Here is a 16,195-nt window from a genome sequence, read left to right as displayed (position 1 = left end):
TCCCCTCCCAAGATCTTGCCCTGCCCCAGCCTGCCATTGAGGGGAGGGCAAAAATGTTGGGGAGACAGCCTTGATGCTATGCCAGCACTGCTCAGCAGTAGCCAAAACACTGGTGTGTTATCAACACCTTTCTAGCTACTGATGCAGGGCACAGTGCTATGAGGGCTGCTGTGGGGAGTATTAACTCCATCTCAGCCAGACCCAATACATAATGATAACACTAATAAGACAACAGTAATAATAAAAGGATTGGAATGTACAAATGATGCACAGTGCAATTGCTCACCACCCACCGATCGACACCCAGTTAGTCCCTCAGCGGTGATCCCCTGCCCCCACTCCCCCTAGTTCCTATACTAGATGTGACGTCCCATGGTCTGGAATACCCCGTTGGCCAGTTTGGGTCAGGTGCCCTGGCTGTGTCCTGTGCCAACTTCTTGCACCCCTCCAGCTTTCTCGCTGGCTGGGCTTGAGAAGCTGAAAAATCCTTGACTTTAGACTAAACACTACTGAGCAACAACTGAAAACATCAGTGTTATCAACATTCTTCGCATACTGAACTCAAAACATAGCACTGTACCAGCTACTGGGAAGACAATTAACTCTATCCCAGCTGAAACCAGGACAGAGTTGACTTTATAAATAGCATTATGGATGCTTGTAATACTTCAGTCTGGCTGAACAAAATAAACCTCTGTGAAGAGATCGCAGGTGTGCCCTAATGTTATTTTTGTCATTTGTTGACGTGTTCTTTGATTTTAAAACTGTGGACATAATTAGGATCACAGCACTACCACAATGACATTGTCTATGAGACAATTCTAGAATTTCCAACTCCTATTACTGATAACCCTCCAAGCTTCTGCTATGACATTCTGCTGGTCGGAGCTGCATTAAATTGCATGCTTCTCTTCTTATTCCATCCACTTTTGCTTATTACATCAAATGGCTCTGAAAACTACCATGTTGTCTCTTGGGCCTGAAATGTATTTTGGAGTGCTGCTCCTGGAGGAAAGGTTGGGAAGGAGGAAAGAGGGAAGTAAAAGGGGAGTAATTAAATACATCTTTTTCCTTACTTTCCTTCCTGACTTCACAAGGATTATTTTGCTTTTCTTTATTATTTCCTTTATTAAGCACTTTTATACAGTTGACACAGATTTAACTACAGTAAATGGATATATACTTTTTTTACATAAGCATACAATTTTAAGTGACCAAATAAATGGAGAGGCAGGGAGAAGGCTTAATCAAAACTGTAAAAATGAAAAGAGTGTGTGTGTAATGTATTTTTGTTCATTTTTAGGTAGTTATTCTTTGATATGGTTATTATAATTCTAAATTGTGCTGGGAAATTCAATTATTCCTACCTATGATCATGAAAATCCATTAGTAGTATAATGTACCAAGAGCCTTAAAAATTGCTTTTCTGCTTAGCTGTTAATTATGGTTGAAATGAGTTACCTTTGTAATCATAATGCGCCATCTCAGATTATCCGAGAAGGCAATATATGGTGAACTGAAGTGAGGGGATGGGAGGAGACTGATTCTTTAAATGGACTTCAACATTTACTAGTAGTTTGTACAGCTACATGTAGAAAAACTGTTGACTGGACAACCTCTGTTAACACTATATAGTTCTGTTCACACTACTGTTCATAGAAAAAACTACTATCATGTACAGGTAATGTGTAGTTATTCTGCAGCCCTTTTTCGATGATGCTGAAGTATTAAAATCTAGAGAAAGAAGATCACTTAATAACAAAAACATGGGTCCCATTTACTGAAACTTTTGGGAAAACAATGTGCCTTGTCCTTTATTACCATCATTTGATCTTTACTGGATTGCATATAACAGACTTTTTAAAGGTACAGATGCTTCTGTCAGCCAGCCTGGAGTCTTTTGAAATCTTCTTCCCTAGTATTCTGTCTTTTTCAGTTACATTTTAAAAAGAGAGGAATAAGCTGCCATACCATTTTAAAGGTTTTGTAAATACCTGTTTCTAACAGTTTTAAACTGAAGTTACCTCAGTAACAACCTTTATTTATTCCTATATGCCAGGTCAGGAATAAAATTTTCTTTTTGATGTAATCCTTTTACCAACTAAAGCTAAACTGACCCTACATGGTACTACAAGTCTTAATTTCAGTCTGATTTCTTTACTTATCAAAATGTACCTTTACTAAACTTCTGTATCATATTGAAGACTAGCACATCAGTTTAGACTGTTTACAAAGTATCTTAACTAGCAAATGTAATGGTGAAGGATGACTTCAGGCTGAATATATCAACATTTTACTCTAAACAAAGACACTCAAAGGACTCTACAGTTGCATTTTCCCAACCATGGCAGCAGAACACCTTACTCCCCTAAGCCCCTTTAGGCATTTGCAGAGACTGAAGGACATGAACAGCAATATGAATAACAATAACTTAATTCACAGCTGATTCCAGTCCCTGCCAATGGGAAGTTGGACATGACAAAGCACTAGCAATTTTCACCTGTTAGTATACTTAGCATTTCATTCTGAATCTCTGTTTGGGGAGGGAAAATGTGCTCAAAATTTTCTAGCATTTGCTCATTTGGCTTGCTATACATGCAACTGTCTGATTCACACTCATGTTGCCTGCAAAGAGAAGTGGTCATTTAAGTGTACATCTCATCTGTTTGCAAATGTGACCCTTAGCTATGACTTTACTTGCAGGTTAATGCCACACTGATGTTAATGGAAAATGTTTATGCAGCCCAAAGCTGAGCTTTTCAGGCCAAGACAAAATAGCAGCTGTTCGAGTTTGGAAGGCTGTCTTTGCAACCAAAACAGACAAGCATTTTTCTCTCTCATACTTAGATATTAAGAAGTGACAATATTTATATAACATCAGGCACTTATAAGTTAAGAGTAGCAGAAAAAAAGATTGTCAATTCAAATCCAATTCACCCTTATTTATAGTTCTTAAAACAACCTGGTCATATCCTACTTTCAGCAGGACCACAAGCTCGTTGTGCACGTGTTTAGAATATGAAAAAGGGAGTTGCAGTGAAAAAAATCTGTCAGTTGCCATTCCTATTTGCTGCTAATTTTGGAATCCATCTACAGTAAGGCAAGAAGGAAAAGGCTTTTTTTGGTTAAAGAGGCTACTAAATGCCCCTCTGGAGATTCTCATTCTGCAACAGAGTTCCTATAAGGTTTGAGGAAATTTCATCAAGAATAAGGTTTTCTTGCATATTCACTAATACCATGTTCCTTACATTCTACAAGCCTAAACCGATCTAACTACATTAATGCTAACCTGAGATTGTCCAGAATTAGGAAGCTTTTGAGCAAACCAAAACCACATTTTGCATAATATAAATGTTCATACTAGCACTGGGAGTATAGTTCCCTAGCTGGAAAGCAGTTGCAGTTGATCATAGACTCCACCTACAATGCATGTTAAATGCATAAAATGTGCAAAGAGTCGAACAAATTAGATTTTTCACTGACAGTTATAAAACATCTATGATGCTTTTAATAATTATTATTTTATCCAGTTATTTCTGGATGTTCTATATCAACACTGATGCTCAAGGGAGGACCTCACAGAATATCCTGCTTTCAATACTAAAATCCTATAGCTCACTTATTATCAAAGCTATTCAGCGAAGAACTTGTGGGTGTCCTCCTGGTATAAAGGAATGACCCTGATGTGAGCAATAAGATGTCGGCTGAAATTTTCCACAAATGCTGATATCAGAACATGCTTTAACATCTGATTGTGCATAGCACTGAGGATACCAAGACTTTCTTATTTCAAGATATTATCTACCTACTGTAACTCAAATTTTGAAACTGCTGCCCCTCCCCTGGAACAGTTATTAAAATTCTGTGGTGTATTACCTATAAAGTATGATTTATTCTAATTTCCCTTAGTGTATTTACCTTCAAGCTTATATTCATTAGACATTAGAAGTCTGTATTTTTCTTAATATTAGTCTCTTTTGTACAGCGGTCTTTTGTAAAAGTACTACTTGAAGCAGAAGATAATTGGAAATAGACCAGAAAATAAAAGTAACACAAAGACTGCCAAATATTATTTCTATTATGTGCTACTAGGATCTCAACATCTTAAAACCCACCTTCTTTAATAATACATGAAAGTATTTCCTTTTTTTTTCTTTTCCTTTGAATTTAGGTGTGAAGTCTGCTAAATTAAAAACAAAGTTGTGAGAAAAATATGTCAGTGGTAAGAACCTTTCACTCCCATTAAATCTTCAAGGATGATATGTTAAAGTATCATGCTGAGTGAGCCCCTTAATCATTAATTTTTTTTCAGGGGGAAACCTTTCCCACTAAGCAACCTTGATTTTTTCCTAGCTTTCTGTTTGGCTGTTATTTTCAAGAAAATGTAAACGTAGACACATCGTGTGCTGGATGTGTTGTGTTATATAACTCATGCTACGTCCTTGGACATCCTGACATTTGTTTTGCAAGTATATGTAGAACAGAGAGCTTGTTTGTTAGGCGTGATTGCATGTACCTCTGTATAAAAAGAAAGCTAGGGCTGTTGGCATTGAGGAGACTGAGGAGTGACATAACAACTGTCAAAGAGACAGGTCAAACTGGAAAAATATGTTCTGCATATCCACAAAAGCTAGGAAAGGAGGAATGGGTCTAAACTGTGGCAAGGGAGGCCTGGATTAAATATTTTTCTAACAGTGGTATATAGAAACACTGAGATAACTGGCTGGAGAGCTTTTGAAGTTTCCCACAGGGAAACCCCAAGGTGCAAGAAGGCCTCACAGGTTTGAAGTGGCATTGACCTAACCAGTGCTGCAGCAGCAGGAGCAAGGAATGGGCGACAGCTCAAGCGTGCGTTTGGCCCTGTGGTTCCAGGGTGGTGTCGGGGAGGAGGTCCATAAAGCACTGGGATTCCCTCGTCTTGCCAGCATGGTCAGGGAGGTTGTACGCTATTTGTGGCAGCCTCAACACTGGAATAACCACGTCAGAGAGGAAGTTACTCGATGTCTGAAGGAGCTACGCCCCAAGTATTCCTATCAATAGCCCAGGCTTCTTTCACAATACCCTAAGCAAAACCTTAGGAGAATTGTGTTCCAAGTGAAAATTGTAGTGAAAATTCCTGTGAAAAGTGTAGTCAGCTCTGTGAAAACCAAAGACAGAAATGCAATTTGAAGACTCATCTTTTCTGTCTGCTAAATGTGTGTTATACCAGCTTTGCTTAAATAAATAAATAAAAACAAACTCCAAGGAAAATTTTTTTTGGCTGTTTTGAGCACTGTATTCTTTAAATGTGTAATAGCCTTTTACATGTCTGAATTACCCTCCACACTGTGCAGCTTTTCTAATTTGCTTCTTGTTATTTATATATATATTAACTACAATCTCAGGTTCACTTTCTTTACCCAGCTTGTAAAGCAAAAGAGCATATTGGCTTAAATCTCTAGTCATGGCCAGGTTGAGTGGAGGAACAAGTAGCATTATTAATTATGACTTTGTTGGGCAGAACTAAGATTTGCTGCAGAACATTAGCAACTGGAAAGCTTAACTTCTGAGATTAACTTCACCATTGCAGTAGCTGTGTGTATGTTACCATGGAAGCATACTTGAGAGGGAAAACTCAGCTGCAGAGAGGGAATTAACTCTCGCAATATAGATGGAAATAACTTTTGCAATGCTAACCTTCTTCTTATATAAAACTCTTTGCAAGGCTGTAAATCCAGACCAATAACTATTTCATGATTAGCCCCAGTAGCAGGATAAAGTGGCACTAATACACCAGCTGTCTATAGAATTGAGCTCATTCTATAAAATGGATTCCAGGCAAAGGCTCACATTTAGGCCAAATAGGACAAACCACTCTAACAGAAAAGTGCAATGCCAAATCACATAGAACAAACAACATGAAATGCCAATATAATTGGCAAAGTATTCAGTGCGGGGGTGGGTGGTCAGCATATGTATGAGAGGAGGAAAAGGTGGTTTTGTGATTTGATTCCATCTCTTCATGATTTCATCACAAAGCAGTTGGCTTTGATATTGGAAGTCTTTTTTTCAGTAGTGTCTTAATGTTCTGGGGACCTAATACTTCAGTTAAATTAAGTTTAAGCTGAAAATGACCAGAGTATTATGTAGCTAAAGGTGCAGAAATACACTTGGCATGTTTTCTTCAAAAACACAGTAAGAGTTAGAGCTTCTAGGTACTTTGAGATAACTCCACTGCCAGTTTAAGGGAACTCTGAAAATGGACCTGTTTCTAAAAGGTTAAGACATACCTTAAATATCACTCCATAAAAATGTTGCTGAAAAAGGCAATTTTGAGTGGTGCTGGTGTATCACATTTCTCATGTGTCATTTAGAAAATCTACTCATATTCACTTATCTTTGGAAGGTGTTGAGTCTCTCTCCTCTAGCATTGCTATCTTAGCTGGTAGACCAGACCTCTGTTAATCTTTCAACACGTAATCCATTCTGTAAGCACTTAGTCATGGGGCTTGAAAATGACCCTTACTTATTGGAAACAATTTACCCTTATACAGTGTTCTCCAATACAGTCCTGTTGTTAGGAGGGTGCAGAGGCAGTCTGTTTGTGATTTACTGTGTATATTAACCTACAGAATGTGTTGAACATGTTTAAATTCTATTTACTGTTTCAGTGTTGATCTGGCTTCTTGTATTCTCATCTTTTGTCCCCAGTTTCTGGCTGGTGACTGAATTCCCTTTGTCTTCAGTGACATGAAGGTTAAAACTGTATGTCAGGGCTGAAATCCAACTAAAAGCTGAAGAATACTTGATTTCCATCAAATAATCCAGAGTACATGTTGTACCAGCTTCTGCTAATGGAAACAGAGCTCTGTTCTGCAGTAAATCCAGCCACACATCTTATAAAAAAAGATTTTTTTCTCTTGTCTATCACTTACACTACAATGTGTTTGCTTCCCTGATCTCAAAACAAAACAGAGCTTAAATCACCACAAAGAAGTATTTAATCACCCTAATATCTTCATCAACAGGAACTGAGCTAGGCAGCCTGTTGGCAAAGACAAATGAGTCACAAGCCAAAACTTAAAAGAACTGGAACAAGGAACTAAAAAAAAAAAAAAAAAAAAAAAGATAAATTTCTTTCCCTTTCTATAAAAACCATGAGAGTAAATAGCTGACAAAGTGTTGAGATGTTTGGTAACTCCACAAATATTTTTCTACCTTAATTCTCTCTGTTTTGCTGTTTCACTCCATTGAATTTGAGTCTATTACTAAAGCTCAGTTAAGGGTCTTTGTGGGTCACAGCATTATCTGCTCCCTAGGAATTGAAAACAAACTTTCTAGCTTACTGGTGGCTGGCATAGCTTAATCAAATCACAGGTCATAAAGAGGTGTATGGGAGGTCATCTAAAACAACCTCCTGCTCAAAGCCAGGACTACTGCTGACTCTAGGTCAGCTGTGGCTGTGTCTAACCAGGTCTTCCAAACCTCCAACAAAGGAGATGTCTCTCACAGTATCCCTGCATAACCTGTTCTTGTGCTGCACAACTCTATTAGTGAAAAAAGTTTTTCCAAATCTGAACCTCTGAAGGAACAATCTGAGACTGCTGCTCCCTGTTGTATCATTTGACACTACCAGGAGTCATTTGGCCCCATAATCTTTGTACCGCTCTTTAAGTGGCTCTAGTTGCCCCTTAGTCTCATCTCAACAAATTTAACCAGTCCACCTCCCTCCACCTCTCCCTACAGGGCACCTGCCCACAGGCTCTGTCCGACATGGTTGTTCTCTGTAGGACCTTTTGCCATTTCTCCACATCCCTTTCCAACTGGGAGGTGCAGGACTGGATGCAGTATCCCAGGGCAGCCTCACCAGTACTGAACAGAGCAGGGATAATAGCTTTCCTAAGTCTGCTGACCATCTTTCTCCTAGTGTAGCCCAGTGTTTGGTTTACCTAATTTGCAATGAGAGCTTAATTTAATAAACAGTAGATTGAATAGATTCAGAAGAAATTGGGTATGGAGAACAAAAAAAGAACTCTAAGTAGCTGAGTGAACAATAACTGAGATGTCAGTTTGGGGACAAGAGATGGGTTTGGCAGAAGTGTCAGCTAGATAGAGGAAGAGTGGCATCTGTGGTTAGAAGGTTATAGGGCAGGGAAGGTATAAAACAGAAGTGAGGAAACTGATGAATTCATTAAGATATGTTATTAGTGCTCCTTCAGTCAAAATTTGTGCAAGGCTGTTATTTAACTTCAAAGACTCATGAAAGTGCAAACAAAAAGAAATTACATTAGCCAAAGCATTCTTACATCAACAAGTCAGTACAGGAGGTTCAGCTTTTTTACCTGTAGACAAATCACTGGAATAAATGCCTTTAACATTATGCTATTCTGTAAGGCCATTAACTGCATGATAAACTGGTTTTAGGTAGGTCTCCATTTTGATGTCTTCATGTTTGCATTCCACTGTAAAGTGTTTCTGGGCATGATAGTGGAATCAAATTGGAATTGAGTAATGCAAATTTGTAGTAAGAGGGGTATGTCAAAGGCAGACAGCTAAGGTGCTGGTCCAGGAGTGTGTGGTGTCATAGTTGTGGTCCTGGTGACTTCTCTCCAGGTTATGTGTTTCTCATACCACAGAGTTCTGATACATGTCATGAAGTGTTTATGACATAAGATCACACATCTGAGTTAGAAATCTCTGCCTTTTTTTCACTTGGTACTGAGAGATTCAATTCTCACTGGTAATGACAGATGAGAAATGACAGTGCTGATAAGGCAACTCTTTGTTTCTTGCACGCTGAGGACTGGAAAGCAAAAGTGAGGCATAATGTGTTGCTTTATGTAAAACTAACATAATACTTAAAAAGATCTGTTCCCTCTCTCTTTTTTTCCCTTTTGCATTTCTACCTAACCGAAGATGAAATAAAGCCACACATGGACTAATAGCAGTCAGGAAAAGGGGAGGGGGACAAATCTGAACCCCTGAGATTTGGATGCGGGATGATTGTTTATCTATAGTTCCTGTTTTGCATTATGCCTGAGGTTTGTGTCGGGCAGAAAGCCACTCAGGTCAGCAGGAAATTAAGTCTGTGGCACCTCAAGAGCCAGGTCTAGTTGTCTTAATGTGGACATTCAGTGTTAAATCACTGAAATTGCACAGGCAAATGGTTATTTTTCTTCACTTTCTTTTTTAATGACCAAACTACTATTTTTTCACTTGAAAGCTGGCAAGATGACATTTTAAAACTGACCACTTCAAAACAGAGAAAACAGAAATATGGTACAGTCTTGGGTGCTCTTTTTGTAACTGAAGAAATGATTGTTCTTTTTCTTAGACAACAGAACAAATTAAAGGCAGATTCAAGGCAAAACCTGAGCACCAAAGTATACGGACTCTGTCTTACCACTTCCATAGATGACACAGGTATTAGTAGGATGCATGTGTTCAGTTTAAGAGCAATGAATGGTTAAGGGTTCTTCTAACAGGCAAGTGTAGAAGATGGTCCCTGCATTATAATTACCCATGCACCTATACTCTCTTGACAGTTCCGTATTTACAGAACTAGTTAACCCATAGGAGAAAAACATTTCAATAGGCAGTCCTTGACACCATGAGTAGCCTGGTCCCACTGAGTGCTGCAACCAGCAAGGGAGTTGCTAACACAAATGTGTTTCCATTTTTTGCTTTGTTGTTGTTATTGAACTAGTCTCTTCACCCACCTGTAGCCTCCTGAATATTAATCAGGTGTTTTTGCTTGATAACTCAGTGTGTTGAGCTGTTTGAGCTGGGAGTACAGAGCATGATTAATCTCCGTTCACATCTAGCCAAAAGCTGCAGTTAATAGTGACTGTGGCATTGAGTTTCTTCATTCACGTTTACAAAATGTGAATCAAATATCTAGATGTTTCTACCAAACCTCATACTTTGGAGGTAAAGAGTTATCTTATACTGACAACACCTGGAGTCACTCAGTAGAGATGCTTTATTTTGCTTCCTCTTGTTGAGATTTTTTTTCTTTTGATACTGTCTAAGTCTTTGTCATAATCAAGATGCCATCCAAATAAACAAAACCCAGTTGAAAATTCATGTGTGGAGACTAAGACGAGACAAGAAATAAACACGTTGAAGAAGGTTACTCAGGAAAAGTGAGACAATAGTAGACAAGGCAACGGCTTCATCCCCACTTGTGTATGGAAGGGCCACTGCTTCTGAGGGGAATTAGGAGGCAGGATTTGAGTGCGGGCAGTGAGGTGGGGTCAGAGGCTTAGAGAGCTATTGCTCCTCCATGGGGCCAGTGGAGAGCACCAAGAGGTAGAAGATTGAAAACGAAGCAGATTTGGTGACAACAACCTTCCTGGTGGAACAGAAGACTGGGTGATTTTTAATCTTTTTCTGTCCAGCAAGACTATATAGCATTGTATCCACTTTAGCCTGTGTCTTTGGGCTGTTATATAAAGTGTAACAGAGTGTTTACTTAAGTCAGATCTTATGAAGTTCAATAGTTCTTTTTCAATAGAAGAAGAACACATAAGTGCATAGTAATGTATGATTACTGAAAATGAAACAAGGGCAAGGATAAAAATGGATATATAGAAGAATAGGAACAGCAAGGGGGTTTCATCTAAATGGCACAGACTGAGGGTATGTTGTAATGAGTTGTAATTCAGCAGAGGCTTTCTGCAAGTGAAACAGCACTCAATCCTTTAGAGTCTCATATTCTCTTCTTTTCCAGAGAGTAATATGGGTGGTGGTGTTCCAGGACAGGATCTCATCTGTACTTTCACAAGGATTATGGTCTGTGTGTAGAGGCATGAAAATACATGTCTGAGCATTGCTGACAAACCACACACCGTATCTAATACTATAAATGTTGTATAAAGTCCAAATTGATTTTGATACTTCCAGGTTTTCAGGATTTTGTGCTAACTAAATTAATTTGAAAGGGAAACTCCTTTTTACCTTGATACAGCTTGCTGAGGAGGCACTGGGGATGAGGTTTGGGTGAAGAAGCAAAGCCTATTAAAAATCATTAAAATGAACAGACTTGATGAGGAACATATTGCTTCTGTGAGCTGATGAGAATTCACTGAGTGGGAAGAAGTCTGTGATAAAGCAGTAGCTAACGTGTTCTTAAATGGGAGATCAGGAGTCTGTCTAGTGGAACAGGCAATCAGGAAAAATCAGCTATTAATCTTTGAAACTCTTCTCACTTGGAGAACAATTTTCCATACGTGAAAATGCTCCTCTACATACCCAGTTGAGGTAGAAGTTAAACCCTTTGCTCCTCACTGTTATAGGGAACACTGTAAGTTTCTCACCTTGCTTCCTAACTGAGAGCTCAGTCTGGGGGAGAATTTACTGGGGAGGAGCAGAGTCGGGCAAAGGAGATCCATTCTGTAAAGGATCCTGCTGCACAGCAGAGTCCTTTTGCCTTCTGCTTACTCATCAGAGTGCTCTAACAAGAAAAAGATATGTCTCCCTCAGGCTGTAACTGCTTGGGAAAGAAGGTCAGGTTAGTTCAAGACCTGGGATTTGACCAGGGCCAGTTCTCGTTGCAGCTATTCCAGCAGAAAGAGCTGATCTCTCTGCTGCCTGTCAGCAGCCCGTCCCCATGCTTTGCTGCAGCCATGCCCGTGCCCTGCCTTTGCGCTGCTGACCCCGACTTCGTCTTGCCCTCTTAATTTCCCAGCCTGCCTTGAGCATTTTCTCATGGCTGCAGCTTCACCTGGCGGTTGCTGGACTGTGACCAACCCTGGGCCCCAGCCATGGAACCAGCCCTCCTTCAGCTTGGCTTACTGGGTTGTGGTGGGGCTGTGCCTCATGCGAGAGGAGAAAGGAGGGTACAGTCCAGCTGGCTTGTGGGCACCTGCTGCCCCACCTGGCCTGTGCCCGGGGGCTCGCAGTGACCCCGACACCTACCTCCTAGCAGAGTTGTTTGTGTGAGCCTGTCCTAACCCATCTAAGCAAAAAACAGCAGGGTTGGTTCAAATGGGAGGTCTCTGATGATATGGTTCTTCCTGACTGGGCTAGTTTAGGGGAGTGATGGGTTCAGCCAGTGGAAAGCAATGGTCCCTCGGGTGGGGAAACTGGTAAGCGACTGGTGGCACACTAGAGTCAAAGAAAGATGTCTTCACTGGCACATCCTTGCCAAGAAGAGGATGTATCTATGCCCTTATCCCCAAACTGGCAGAAAGTGTTTTCTCAACTGCTGCCTAACCCAGAGAACCCAAAGCCAGCTGGATGGGGGTGTTCCCCAGGTACCAAAGTCCTTGTAAGCATGTCCAGAGCTGCCCTACTGACAGTCACTTGATGCTCTCAAGATTTCGTCCTAGGCATACAGGTCCTAGTACAGGTCCTAGGTGCTCCTCTGCATCTCCCCTCAGGACCCCTGTCTAGACATTATTTTTACTATGTCTAAGTTACAAACTAGAATACACAGCTCATAAAATGCAGCTGTGGCCAGTTTCTTTTAAAACCACAGGCACTGATACCTTTGTTAACCACAACACGGATACTAGAACATTAGGTCAAGGAGTTGAAACTTGCCTGTATCCATTCCTGAATCCCCCCAAAAAGTGATATACAAAGACTAAGTAACTGTGGCTCATTGTATTACTTACTTTTGAGTATTAAGACAATGTTACTTTTCTTCTGCTACCTTACTACACCAAATAAGACTTGCTCTTCAATCTTGCAGATCTGAAAGCAGACTGTGTTTCCAGTGTGGTATTGTGAAAGAGTTTCAGAGGCTCTCAAACAGAAATGGACAAAGTGCTTATTCTCACTGATGGAAAAAAGATGTGAAGTATGAGAAGTGGGTCTATAGCCCCAAAGCAGTGTGTGTGAAGTGACCTGCTCTACAAACATCCTGCAGCAGAGTTTGCGATGTATCATTTACTGGTGCACAGCAAAAATAACTATTTTCATTTAAGCTTCTTTTCACAATAGAGATGCAACAGTCCTCCAGCGAGTATTCTGAAAGAAACATGCTGAGAAATTTTATTTTATTTTTATTTTTTCAGGGATGAGACTCATGTATTACTTTATTTTGAATATTTAATCAAAATAGTCTCTTCCCACCTTATTCCATTTCACTTTCCCTCAAATAATTTGCATTGTTTCTTATTCTGCCACTGACTTTCCAGCCAAGTTTCATAATGAAATTCAAGCCAGAATGAAATATTTCTCCAGATAACTAGCAGGAATTGAAAACAAGTCTGCTTTGTTGCACCGGTACTGCACTCCATCATAGGTGTAACTAATAGGAATAGATATTCTTCAGTAAGATGAGAAGTCTAAAGGTAGTAAAGCAATTTCCATTACTAATAATTTTCAACTGTCTGCAGAACTGCATGCAGTTTTGCAGCTATCCCATCACTAACACACAAGCTATCAATAGAACTACCTCCTCGGAGATAAAACATAACAAAGCTATACTGAGCAGAAGCCAGTCAGGTTTGTGGAAACTCTGCACATACATAGTTGGAAATTTCCGCATTATTAACTCCTACTGTCTTTCATTCTTTGGCATACAATTTATGTAAGTAAAGTACAAACAAAATTATTTTTTGTTAATATTCATCATGGGCTGTTTTGAGCTGCTGTATACAAAAGAACACTTAAGAACATATTAGCCTTCTTCAGTTTTTTCTAAAGTGTCCTTAATTCTTCAGGTAGTAGACAAGATTATTTTCTTTACACTCCAGTGGATGAGATATTGCTTTGTGATAGCTGGCCAATGTACAAAGGGATAAACAACATAACAAAGCTTCCCTTCAGCTCATTGGTATAAATGTTGAGTGCGTTGCTATAGCAACAACCCAAAATGAAGAATTCACTGGTTCCTCCGACTGGCATCTCTTAAATTACTCGGTGTTTTGGAGAGGAAGGAGATGGATTTGGTTGTTCTTGTTCAGCAGCAGGCTCGAAATAATTAGCCCCTTTGATATGATCCAAGGTGGGCTTGGCCATGTTCGTGCTACCAGGCTTCAAACTCAGACACCTGCAAAAGCAATTGAGAGCCCTGTGAGCCACCACCTAACCCCAGAGAAACCTAAGGCCTGTTAAGGCCTGTATTTTGTAAATGCCTAAAGAGACGAAGATTTGCAGCCCTGCAGAAAAGGATGTAGCTTCCCCATTGGCACTGCCCAGGGTGATGGGGCAGCTCTGGGTCACAGAAGTTATTTATGCAACAGCATTGATGCAAACCCGCTTTTCCCCCCTGCCTAGTACAGCAGCCCCTCCTGCTTCTGAAGATGTCCCAGCTGCCTTTATGCAGAAGTGCTGTGCTGTGGGGTGTTGACCATTGCTTTTTAGGGAGCTCATCTGCCTGGGTCACTGGAAAAATTAAATATTTGGAGTAGTTTGACTGTACTCCTGAACACAATTTTCTTAGCCTAGCATACTCCTTTGGTGTGACATTTGGAGATCTCCATCAAAATGAGAAGAAATTGGAAAACACAAGTGTCTGCTGATTAATCAATCACATCTTTTTCTTCACTTTTATTTAAAAAGCCCATCAGCAAGATATTTGTGAGAAGGCATCTAATGTGGAAAAGGGAAAGAGCTGGATCAGAATTATTAATCTAGAAAAAAATGAGACCTCTCTAGTTCAGAATTAATACTAAAAGTCAGTGCTTCTGATTTACTTGTATCATAGCTCTGCTTTTGTATCAGGAACTCAGATGACAGACTCTTGAACAAATCTTGACTTTGCAGATGCCTTTGCTAGTTGAAGATGTTACCCTCTTTCACCATCCATGACTTCCAGGTGAAATCTAAATCAATAGAGGTAATAGCTAGACCAGAAATTTTGTGTTTCCATCCTCATTAAAGAAAAGAGGTTTTTAAAACCCCATGCAAAAGCATTTTTAACAGCACCTGATTAATTGTGTTCAAACCCAGACATCGAAGTCAGAAGCACTGACTCCAAAAGCACAACAGCAGCAGGAAAGCAGAAATCCACGTTTCACTAAACCTTGGAGAGTAGCAGACTGTTAAGTACAAGACTGCTAAGAGTTAAACAAACTGTTGCAAGCATATGTAGTGTGTGCAGTTAATTTGTAAGGAGGCTGTGGCAGCAGGGAGCAAGGTTTTCAATTTCAAAATACGAGGCTCTGTACTTCAGGGGACAGCAGGGACAGACTCTATTTCCTGTTGTGTTAGTTGCCTAATGTTTAGATCAAATGAGCTACGTCTTAGATCTGAGGTTTCCACACTTTCTCTTGCACTGCTCTGAAATAACAGCAGTTCTTGCACTGGTGGAGACATTGGTGCTTTAACCTCTGTCAGGATTCCACTGGCAGAGAGATAAGAAATGTTATCAGCGTGTTCAGTGATGCTGTCAGAACCTGATAGCGAGGTTGCAGCACAGCAGCTAAAGGAAGAGACCAGAACGTGCTTCATTTGTTGTATTTTTTTTTTTTTTTTTTGCAAATGGGAAAAATAAGTGGTTTGAGCAGTTCAAATGCTCTAAAACATACCATTTCTGGGGTAAAACTGAATGAAGGGACCTCAACTTGAAGTGCCAGTTGGTGGAGTATCCTTCATACCTACTCTGCAGCCCAGTCATTAGGATGGTTCCTACTGAATTCAGTAAAATCCTCAGTCTCTAATTCCTGGTGTTACTTGCCTACACTCCTCACCTGGTGCAATGCATGAGGAAAGTCAGATGCTTCTGGAAAATCTTGCAGTATGAGCAGCAAATCCAATGACCTTTAATGCGTGATAAAACATCCCCAAATAAACCTATTAAACATATCCATGTAAACAAAGCTGAAACAGATACTCAGAAAATAAAGATTGTTTTCTCTGCAGAATGCTCTTCCTCTCTTTCACACCATAAAGATTCTAGAATTGTCTTCTTACCCACTTCTCAGGATCTTCACCAGATATGGGCTTGGTTTAATAACAGATACTTCAACCCTTCACTGAAGCTCCAGTCAATGTCAGTTTAAAGCAAAAATGGAAACACTTCTTTAAGATTAATTGAATTAGTGGCTTATTTACTTTGAAGTGTTGACATTAACAAGGGTTGTGAATATACGAGTGGGAACAAGGATGCTTCCTATTGTCCTCAGCAGCCAACTCACCATACTTAAGAGCTGCCTTGCATGCTCAGCCTTTAAGCCATGATAGAAGCAGTTCTGAAATTAATGTTGTTATGGATTTGCGTGGTGCAGGTTTTTTTGGTAGCAGGGGAGGGGCTGCTTCTCCT

The sequence above is a fragment of the Buteo buteo genome, chromosome 20 (genome assembly GCF_964188355.1).
Source record: "Buteo buteo chromosome 20, bButBut1.hap1.1, whole genome shotgun sequence".
Taxonomy (NCBI): Eukaryota; Metazoa; Chordata; class Aves; order Accipitriformes; family Accipitridae; genus Buteo; species Buteo buteo.
This window is presented reverse-complemented; position numbering follows the sequence as displayed.